This window comes from Cucumis sativus, chromosome 5 (assembly GCF_000004075.3).
Source record: "Cucumis sativus cultivar 9930 chromosome 5, Cucumber_9930_V3, whole genome shotgun sequence".
Classification (NCBI taxonomy): domain Eukaryota; kingdom Viridiplantae; phylum Streptophyta; class Magnoliopsida; order Cucurbitales; family Cucurbitaceae; genus Cucumis; species Cucumis sativus.
In genome coordinates, this window is record NC_026659.2 from 14,923,883 (window position 1) to 14,934,690 (window position 10,808).

Genomic DNA, 10,808 nt, shown 5'->3' on the forward strand with positions numbered 1-10,808 from the left:
GGAAGAATGAGAGTAATTTTATTTTGGAATAAATACAATTATAAAGGAAAATGTATCATTTTTTGGAAAAATGGTAGGATTAATGATGATGGAATGAGTTATTAAATGAGGAGAGATGAGAGGTTGTTTGTTATGGTGGAAAAAAGTAAAAAGAGAAAGAATTAATTAATAGGTATAATAATAGTAATAATAATAATAATAATTATTATTATTATTATTAAATAGGGTATTCGGGAAGCGTGAATTTACTATTCACCTTATTCTCCACTCTTAGTCTTCCCTTCACGATTAAAGCCCTAGCCGCCATCCCTCTTCATCGTGCATCTCCGGCCACCCTCACAAGCGTTTCATCTCCATCGTCTCGACTGCAACCCTCTCCGTTGGTTCCGAAGTCGAAGCATCCACCGTACGCTGTTGCAGTCGAGCTCGCCGCGTGAGTCCTCGTCTGTGTCATGTTCTTCACTGTCGCGGGTCGTCGGTCGCCTCAACTCATAAAATCTAAACGTCGTGTGAGCTGTACGCGAGCCACGCTCATTGAGCCAGTTCTGTGTAAACCGTACGTGAGTCGTGAGTCCCAAGACCTAAGTCGAAGCCCTTGCTAGCCAAGCCCTTTCAATTTGAGCCATCTGCAACATATTTGAGCCCTTGGTGAGTTTTGCTTAGTTCTCGTTGGGTTTGGTACGCCCAAATAATTATTGTTTTGGGTCTTAAACGAGTTAGCACGAAATGAGTTGAATTATGTTGTTTGAAGGTTAAAGTGCAGTTTGAGGAATTGAGCTGAGCAAATTTCGATTCAAGGTTGTATTGAGATCAACTTTAAATCTTGGGGTAAGTTTGGATGAGTTGATTGCTTAATTAAATAGTAAAGTGATAGTTGGGAAAATTATTAAGTTTAATTTTGTTCATGTTTAGGACTGAGTTTACTGGGAGGACTTGACTGTCAACCAGAGGAGTACTATTTCTTTTGCAAATCTGCAGGTAAGAGATTTTACCTACTAAACCCCTCTTGGAAGCTGTATGTATGTTATGTATTCTGTATTATTTAGTGGTGTAACTAAGAGAGGTATAATATGTCTATTTGAGATGACCTTATAAATTGTTACTTCGGTAACCATATCATGATTGAGATACAATATAATTTATTGAGGCATGCTATGATCAAATATGTATTTTTTGAGTTCTGTCTAACTGAGCTAAGATGTTGATGTTATGATAAGAATGTGTAGGTTATAATGTTCTGTTAGGTTTACCTGTTAGAGTCTGTACCGTATGGGGGTCCCTCGGGGTCACCACCTATGTATGCTTGTGTGGCTAGTTTGAGATGTGATTCGATGGGATCACTTACAGCCTGACTCTCCTTTCGGGTGATCCCTTCGGGTTCATTGAGAACCCAGATGTGTCCCTAAGGGACCACTGGATAGTGTGCGTTCGGGAGCATACTAATATGCGATACCTTATTACAGGACTCTAACGAGAGGTTAATAGACATATAGTGAGACTATTATGGGTCTCTTACTGGGTATAAATTTATACTCACTCTTTTAAATGTTTAATTTTCAGGTAAAGGTAGAGAGGGCAAACTGGCAAATGATAAGAAGTGAGCGTGGTTCGCCATAGGGAATAGTTCAATTTTCTTTCGAATTTATATTTTAGTTATTATATTTTCAAAGGTTTATTTCAGAACTCAGGTTCAATTATTTTAAGTATTTCTTCTTTTTTTTTTTATGGGCCCAAACTAGTATTATGATTAGTTATTTTAATTATTTATGTACTTTTAAAGTCTTTCCTTAATTTTCTTTTAAGAAAAATCTATATTTAATTAAATAGTAATGACTTCAACTTAGTCCGAAAGTTGTGGTGCTACATAAAGCAAGGACAAATGATAATAGAGGAGTATAATCAGATATTTGAAGTGCTGTCACGTTTTGTTTATGAGCTTGTTGATAATGAGCAGGCCAGAGCAAAGAGGTTTGTTAGAGGTTTGAACGATGAGATCAGAGGTTTTGTATGAGCACTTAAGCCAACTACTCAGGCTGAAGCACTGCGTCTGACAGTGGACATGGCACCTGGCAGTGGACATGTGTATTCGAAAGGATGAGGTTCATTCAAAGATTGTTGATATGGGAACATCACCTGGTTAGAAGAGGAAGGCGGATCAGAAGTCTGTTGAAGTTCCTAAGAGGAACTTGATGTCAGTTGGTGATTTTCGTCGTTTCCAGTAAAATTCCATTGGGGCAGGTGAAACTGCCAGAGAGAAACCATTGTGCACCACTTGTGGAAAGCGCCATCTGGGTCGCTGTTTATTTGGGACAATGATTTGTTTCAAGTGTAGGCAAGATGGGCATACAGCTGATCGTTGTCCTTTGAGGCCTAGTGAGGTTGGGCAGGGCAGTCAGGGGACGAGAGCACTACAGCAGGGCAAAGTTTTGCCACAAACAGATTTGTGGGTAAGAGGGCTGACACAGTTGCAACAGGTACGCTACCAGTGTTGGGGTATTTTGCCTTAACTTTATTTGACTCTCGTTCCTCTCACTCTTTTATATCATCGATATTTGTATCACGTGCATGTTTAGAAGTGGAATCTCTAGATTATGTTTTATCAGTGTCTACATCATCTAGGGAAATTATGTTGTCAAAGGAAAAGATTAAAGCATGTCAAATTGAGATAGCTGGGCGTGTGTTGGAAGTAACCTTATTAGTATTCGATATGCGTGATTTCGATGTGATTTTAGGCGCAGATTTGTTAGCTGCCAATCACGCTAGTATTGATTATTCTCGTAAGGAGGTAGTGTTTAGTCCTCCTATCGAGACTAGTTTTGAATTTAAAGGGGTAGGGACTGTGGTACTACCTAAAGTGATTTCAGCTATGAAAGCCAGTAAGTTACTCAATCAGGGTACCTAGAGTATTTTGGTAAGTGTGGTGGATACCAAGGAAGCTGAGATTTCTTTCACCTCAAAACCCGTCGTAAGGGAATATTCTGATTTATTTCCAAAAGAGCTTCCAGGACTTCCGCCTCACAGAGAGATCGATTTTGCTATTGAGTTGGAGCCAGGTACCACTCCTATTTCTAGAGCCCTGTATCGAATGGCTCCAGCTGAATTGAAAGAACTAAAGGTACAGTTACATGAGTTACTAGACAAAGGTTTTATTCGACCTAGTGTGTCGCCTTGGGGAGCACCAATACTTTTTGTGAAGAAAAAGGATGGATCGATGCGTCTTTGTATTGATTACAGAGAACTTAATAAGGTGACAGTCAAGAATAGGTATCCACAACCCATAATTGATGATTTGTTTGATCAGTTGCAAGGAGCCACTGTATTCTCTAAGATTGATTTACACTCAGGTTATCATTAGTTGAGGATTAGAGACAGTGACATTCCTAAGACTGTCTTTCCTTTAAGGTATGGACATTATGAATTCATTGTAATGTCTTTTGAATTGACAAATGCACCTGTTGTATTTAGGGATCTGTTGAACAGAGTGTTTAAGGATTTCTTAGACACTTTTGTAATAGTTTTTATTGATGATATCTTGGTTTACTCCAAGACAAAGACTGAACATGAAGAGCATTTACATAAAGTTTTAGAAACTCTTCGAGTCAATAAACTTTATGCTAAGTTTTCAAAGTGTGAATTCTGGTTGAAGCAGGTGACTTTCCTTGGTCATGTGGTATCTAAATGAGGGAGTTTATGTGGATCCTACAAAGATTGAAGCTACTACCAGTTGGTCTCGACCCTCTACAGTTAGTGAGGCTCGTAGTTTTCTGGGTTTAGCAGGTTATTACTGGAGGTTTGTGGAGGATTATTTCTCTCGTATAGCTACTCCCTTGACTCAATTGACCAGGAAGGGGACTCATTTTGTTTCAAGTGCAACATGTGAGAGTATTCAGAACCTTAAGCAAAAGCTTGTTACTGCACCGTTATTACAGTGCCAGATGGATCTGGTAGTTTTGTGATTTACAGTGATGCTTTTAAGAAAGGACTAGGTTGTGTTTTAATGCAACATGATAAGGTGGTTGCTTATGCCTCTCGACGTTGAAAAGTCATAAGGAGAACTACCCTACACATGATTTGGAGTTGGCAGCAGTAGTTTTTATACTTAAAATTTGGAGACATTATTTGTATGATGAAAATATACAAATCTTTATTGACCATAAGAGTCTTAAATACTTCTTCACTCAGAAGGAGTTAAATATGAGACAACGAGGGTGGCTCGAGTTAGTAAAGGATCATGACTGTGAGATATTGTATCATCTAGATAAGGTGAATGTGGTAGCTGATGCTCTTAGTAGAAAAGTATCACATTCAACAGTGCTTATTACTAGACAGGCACCGATACATCGAGACTTTGAGAGAGTTGAGATTGCAATATTTGTGAGGGCAGTTACCTCATATTTGGCTCAGTTAACAGTGCAACCAAGTTTGAGACAGAAGATTATTGATGCTCAGGGTGATTATCCTTATTTGATTGAGAAGCATCGCCTTGTAGAAACAAAGTAAACTGATGGATTCTCCATATCCTCTGATGGTGGACTTTTGTTTGAGAGGTGATTGTGTGTGCCAGTAGACACTGCAGTTAAGACTGATCTATTGAATGAAGCACATAGTTTCCCATTTTTTATGCATCTTGGTAGTACGAAAATGTATCAGGATTTGAAACAAGTGTACTTGTGGCGTAATATGAAGAGTGAAGTAGCAGAGTTTGTTAGTAGGTGTTTGGTGTGCCAACATGTTAAAGCACCTAGACAGAAATTAGTGGGTTTGTTGCAACCTTTAAGTGTGCCAGAATGAAAGTGAGAGAATGTATCTATGGATTTTATTATAGGACTGCCTAGAACCCTAAAGGGCTACACGATGATTTGGGTTGTCGTCGATAGACTTACGAAATCGGCACATTTCGTCCCAGGGAAACCCACTTATACTGCTAGTAAGTGGGCACAATTATATTTGACTGAGATTGTGAAACTTCACGGGGTGCCTATATCGACTGTTTCTGACATGGATGCACGTTTTACTTCCAAGTTTTGGAAGGGACTTCAGACTGCTTTGGGCACGAGGTTAGATTTCAGTACGACTTTCCATCCAAAGACCGATGGTCAAACTGAACATTTGAACCAAGTTTTAGAGGATATGCTACGAGCTTGTTCATTAGAGTTTCCAGGTATTTGGGACTCTCACTTGCATTTGATGGAGTTTGCTTATAATAACAGCTTTCAGGCTACTATTGGAATGGCACCGTTTGAGGCCTTGTATGGTAAATGTTGTAGAACCCCTGTTTGTTGGAATGAGGTTGGTGAACAGAGATTGATGGGTCTTGAGTTGGTTCAATCTACTAATGAGGTTATTCAAAAGATTAAAACACGTATGCAAACAACATAGAGTAGACAGAAAAGTTATGTTGATGTGAGACAGAAAGATCATGAGTTTGATGTGGAGGATAAAGTGTTCTTGAAAGTAGCATCTATGAAGGGTGTTTTGCGTTTTGAAAAGAAATGGAAGTTGAGTCCTCGTTTCGTTGGATCATTTGAGATTTTAGAGAGAATTGATGTTGTGGCATATCGTTTGGCATTGCCACCATCTCTCTCTGCATTTCATAATGTTTTCCATGTTTCAATGTTGAGGAAGTACGTGGCAGATCCATCTCATGTAATGGATTATGAACCATTGGAGATTGATGAGAATTTGAGCTATGTGGAGCAACCAATTGAGATTTTGGCTAGATAGGTAAAAGTACTTCGTAATAGAGGGATTTCATTAGTAAAAGTTTTGTGGCAGAATCGTTACCTAGAGTTGTTCGACGATTAGAACTTTCAAGAATAAAAGTTTCTCAAGGAGGGGAGAATGTAACACCAAAATTTTTTGAGGTATTTCTCTCAATCTACTTTTTAAATTTTATTAAGACTTTAACACCACGTCCGTCCATGTCTCCCTTTTGAGTCGTCGAGTTCGCTGACGCTCCGTCCGATCTCTTTTCATGAGTCACAACTGTCGCATCCCTCATTCCGTTGATTGTGGAACAATCACCGTCGCTTCATTGTGACGAACGCACGTCAGACCCAAGCCTAAGGCTCCAGATCCAAGCCGTGTGGCCCTCCACCTTCCAACCACGCGTGTTTTTCATTCTAACCGCGATTCCCAAATTCAACCCACGCCCAAATCGATTTCACATTCTTGTTCGCTTTACCTTCGTACGCCGCTGCTGACTTTTGCCTTGTGGGCTTTATGTTTTTGCTTTGTGAAAAAAAAAATATATTTGTTGAGTGTAATGCCGATTGATTTGTTAAATAGGTTGGGTTGGGTTCGTCTCTCCATTTGTTGGGGTAAGTGCCAAATTCACATTTGGGTGAATTAGATAGATGAAATTAATTGGAAGATATTGATTTCTGTTTAATGTTGTTTAGGTTCTGGTTGTTGGAGTTAGTTCGACCAAAGGGCTTGCATAAAAATTTTTGGTAAGGGATTTCTACTATTGGACTCTACTATAGATTTGAAATATGATGACTGTATGGATATCACTGAAACTGAGTATGGGTGTCAAATATGTTTTTTTTTTTTTATAATGATGTAGATGTGATGATGAATGTATATTTTTGTTGACTGAAACATATACATATATATATATATATATACATATAGATGTTGATATGACGAAAAATGTAGGGTATGGTTGGATTTGAATTTGATGACTATCGTTTAGATTCGGTGAATAATATACTAAAGTATGGACATGTATTTGTGAACTGAGGGGTGTTATAAATATATAGCTCGATTGTTTGAGGAGTTGTTATGTTACCGACTGATACTGTGATAGAATTGAGTAGGTTGACTGTTAGTCTCTCAACTGAAATTATATTATGATGAGGTAGTTGGACTGTATTAAGAATGGACTGATAAGATGTTTAGAATGAACTGAGGGGAAAACTGTTAGCTTTCTCTATTGGGTAGTGTGCCTTGCAGATGTCCCACGGGATCACCACCTGTTGTGTATCCTTCGGGAGCATTAGACTGATATGTGTTTTCTGCAGAACACTAGATTGATATGTGCGTCCTTTGAGGTGTTAGACTGATTATGTGTATCCTACGAGATCACAAGACTATTAAAGTGCAGGGTACCTCCAATAGGAAGTTAACATTTTTATTTTTCCCCTAACGGGACCAGTAGTGAGTCTCTTACTCGATATGTTATTACTCACCCTTTTATGTTTAACTTTTCAAGTAAAGGTAACTTGAGGGGTAGTCCGACGAGGGACAAGAAGGAGCCGTGAATGCCATAGGGGAAATGTCTTTTAAATTGCTTCCGTTGATGGTTTTAAATTCTTTTTTGTGATTGAACTGAGTTTATGAATAGTTATTTTGGTAAACAGTACTTTAGAATTTTATTTGTTTGAAATAGGGCCCGATTAAAGTTTTCTTTGATTTTCTTATTTTTTTTTAACTAAAGTTTACTATATCTTGTGTCAAACAAATTGTTTCGTGCTAAAATAATGACTTCGACTTAGAAAAGTTTGGTCGCTAAAATAATTGACTCATGCTTAAAACTTTACACGTGTAAATTTAATACTTAACCCAGTCATGCTTTAACTTCTTAATCTTACACATTAACCCATGTCGAATAACTTTAACCACTTAACACTTCTCGCGAATAACCTTATCGCGTGGTTACATTTTTATTACAAGAAACCTTCCTTGCGAACTAACCAACTTTTACTTGGTTACAACACTTATTCCGAACTTAAACATCAAGGCTTCCTCGCAGACGTGCAACCCTTGGTTCTTATCCCGGAGACTACCTAAACGCCTAGTTTTTTTAGTCAAGACTTCACAACTTATTTCTTTTTAGAGCATTTAGACTTATAGATTCTATTGCAAATCCTTCTTTTCTCAAAACTTCCTTGTGAATTAACTTCTTAATCGCGAAATTTATACTTAACCATAAAAGATTTGATCGCCTAATCCATTATGTGGATTTATTCAAACGTCAACTTCTTGAATACTTAGCTGAATTTTATTTTCTATACTCAAATAAAAAGAAAAGGGTCTTATACACATACAAGGGCCACTCATCACTAGATACATGTCTACACACTACTCGATACACGATGCACATTTCCTTCCTCCTTGCTTCATCAATTAATTGAAAATTGAATATATTTTAAGTTACTCGATCCTCGATGCCTTCTTGCTCGCTGCTCAATCCTTAATCTCTTCTCATTAAATGCAAGTCACAATTTATGGACAAATTATGCACTACAAGAAATATATGTTACTAGAGCATAAAAAAAACACTATCGTTGTTTTTCGATAGCGTTTTCAAAATGTTGTCATAGCCCATGTTATTGAAAGTCTATGACTTTCCATAGTGTTTCTAGAACGCTATACAAAACGCTATAAAATGTCTCCAATGATAGCACATATATCACTAAAGGCTTTTTATAATGTAAAAAAAAAAAACGCTATTGAAAAGGTGATAACTTTTTTTTATTGCGTTGGAAAGGTGCTATAAAAATGTTTCAATAGCTTTTTAAATAGCATTAGAAAAATGCTGTAAAAGACTTTTTGTAGCGTTTTTTTTATTGCGTTTGAAAAGCGTTATCAAAACATTTCTATAGCTATTTTAATAACATTGAAAAATTGCTATAAATGATTTTTTTTTTGTAGCCTTCTATGAGTGTTGTCATAGCATAAAGTTCTTGACATTTTATAATGGTTTTTGTAGAACTATTAATAACAATATAAAAAGTAGATATATTATAGCTTTAATTCACTGTTATGGAAACGTTTCATGATATTGAAAAAGTGCGTTAAAAAGTTTTTATAGTAATAAAAAAAATGTTATAAAAGACTATATAGTGATTTTAGATATGTTTTGAAAGTCTCTTATTTTTATTAGCATTATTCATAGCAATGGAATAAAAGGTGTAAATACCCATTTTTACGCATGAATTTTAATGTTGATGGATATTCTATAGCCTTTTTTGTAATAATAAAAACATAACTATAGTTGATCTAATAACACCTATCCAATAACAGATTCTTTTTGTTTTACAATTTGTTTGACAAATATATTATATATTATTGTAAAATCAAATTATAATCATATATATATTTACATATCAAGTTGTAATTTGTCATATTAGAAAGGTGTAATTCACATTCATCTAAATCTACCATCATAATTATAACCAAAATATTCAAATTTATAACATAAAAAGAAAGCATTATATTCATTCCAAAGATTTGAAATAATCACCAACACTACGTTCCAACAAAGTCCTTAACTATTAGAACAAATTGTAAATTCTTAATTCAAATAAAGTGAATGTATTTATATAATCTAAAATATTTGATAGGATAAAAAAATGTTTAAATTGTAGCAATATTAAAGTTATCCCACGTACATAAATACATTAAAAAAATTAAAACGAAATATCATTATCTAACTCTAACAATAAATTAGTTAATGAACTAAACAAATACCTATCTGACATAGTAAATAAAATTTCTTACCTAGTTTGACTTTATCCATTGGCCATACTACAGTAGTGCCCACATCATCGTCAATAACAATAATGTTAGAGGTAGGCCTCCATAAGAAGAAATTTGGTATTTTCACTGTATCAATAACCCACACACGAACTACGTTCAGGCCAAGTGGTACATGGTGGACAAGAATTGATGGATAATTGGAAGATCATCTACCTTTAGCAATGACTTCTCCTGAACCAACCCAATTATCTAGCAGCAAACACTTATGGGAGTGTTGGTAGTAACACTCTTTTTCAACAATAATATGGTTAGACAAATCTCAAACAATAATAATTTAAAATAATAAAGGAACAAAAAAGTTACAAATGAATTTACCTGTGAGGAATTTAGGATTTGAGTAGGGGTAGGAATATATGTCGATGTTGGCATTCTAATAGAATTATTCGAATTTTGTTAACTTATTTTTCCGATACAAACAACAATGTCAAAATGTGTTATAAAACACAGTTTAAGAACTTTTAAGAGTGTTGGGAAAAATTCACCTTGTTCTTTAGTAAGGAAGCTACCACACTTTTCAGTTCATCTACATTTGACGTTAGGTTGTTACATTTTCTTTCAAAAGATGCAATGATTTTATCTTTTTGAATTGATGTAGACATATTTGATCTAGCCATACCAATCCTAATCTTTGTACATAGCCATGACCGGGACTGAAAACTCTACTAACTGCATCTTCAAGATATACTACTCAAAGAGTTCGTAACTTATAACCTTCCAAAGAGTTTTAAAAAGTGTGTTAAAAAGCACTTCAAAACTAGTACTACCAACCAAGTATGTAAGTGTGGCAAACATAGTTTCAAACAAATCAAAAACCTGTTCAAAACGATCAAACAATGCTCAAGTATAAGTTGTGATTCACAACATACCAAAATTTTCAAAAGTGTAAAAATAGTAGTTCATGACTCAACATGTCAACCAAGTGTGTAAGGGCAAAAACAAAAAAATTAGTTTCAAATCAAATCTATAAAATGTTTAAAACGATCTAACAATACTTAAGTGTAAGTTCGCAACTCATTATCTACCAAAAAGATTAAAAAGTGTGAAAAAAGCACTTCAAGACCCAAAATGGCAACAAAGTATGTAACTACGACAAACTTAGTCTCAAACCAATCCAAAAATTGTTGAAACCGTGTCTAAGTGTCATTTGAACTTTGAAACAGACCTATCAAAGTATAAGTGTATGTTTGTATCTCATAACCTACCAAAAAGTTAAAAAAAAAGTGTGAAAAAGTACTTCATGACCCAAATTGGCAACCAAGTGT

The 10,808-nt window shown here is 35.7% G+C and overlaps 1 long non-coding RNA gene across 1 annotated transcript; it reads left to right on the forward strand.

The window, feature by feature from the left end:
- The first annotated feature begins 237 nt into the window (after positions 1 to 237).
- Positions 238 to 2,560, forward strand: LOC105435487. Its single transcript, XR_969517.2, has 4 exons — positions 238 to 648; positions 752 to 828; positions 913 to 978; positions 1,561 to 2,560. It is a non-coding gene; the product is annotated as an uncharacterized LOC105435487 (long non-coding RNA).
- The last annotated feature ends 8,248 nt before the right edge of the window (positions 2,561 to 10,808 follow it).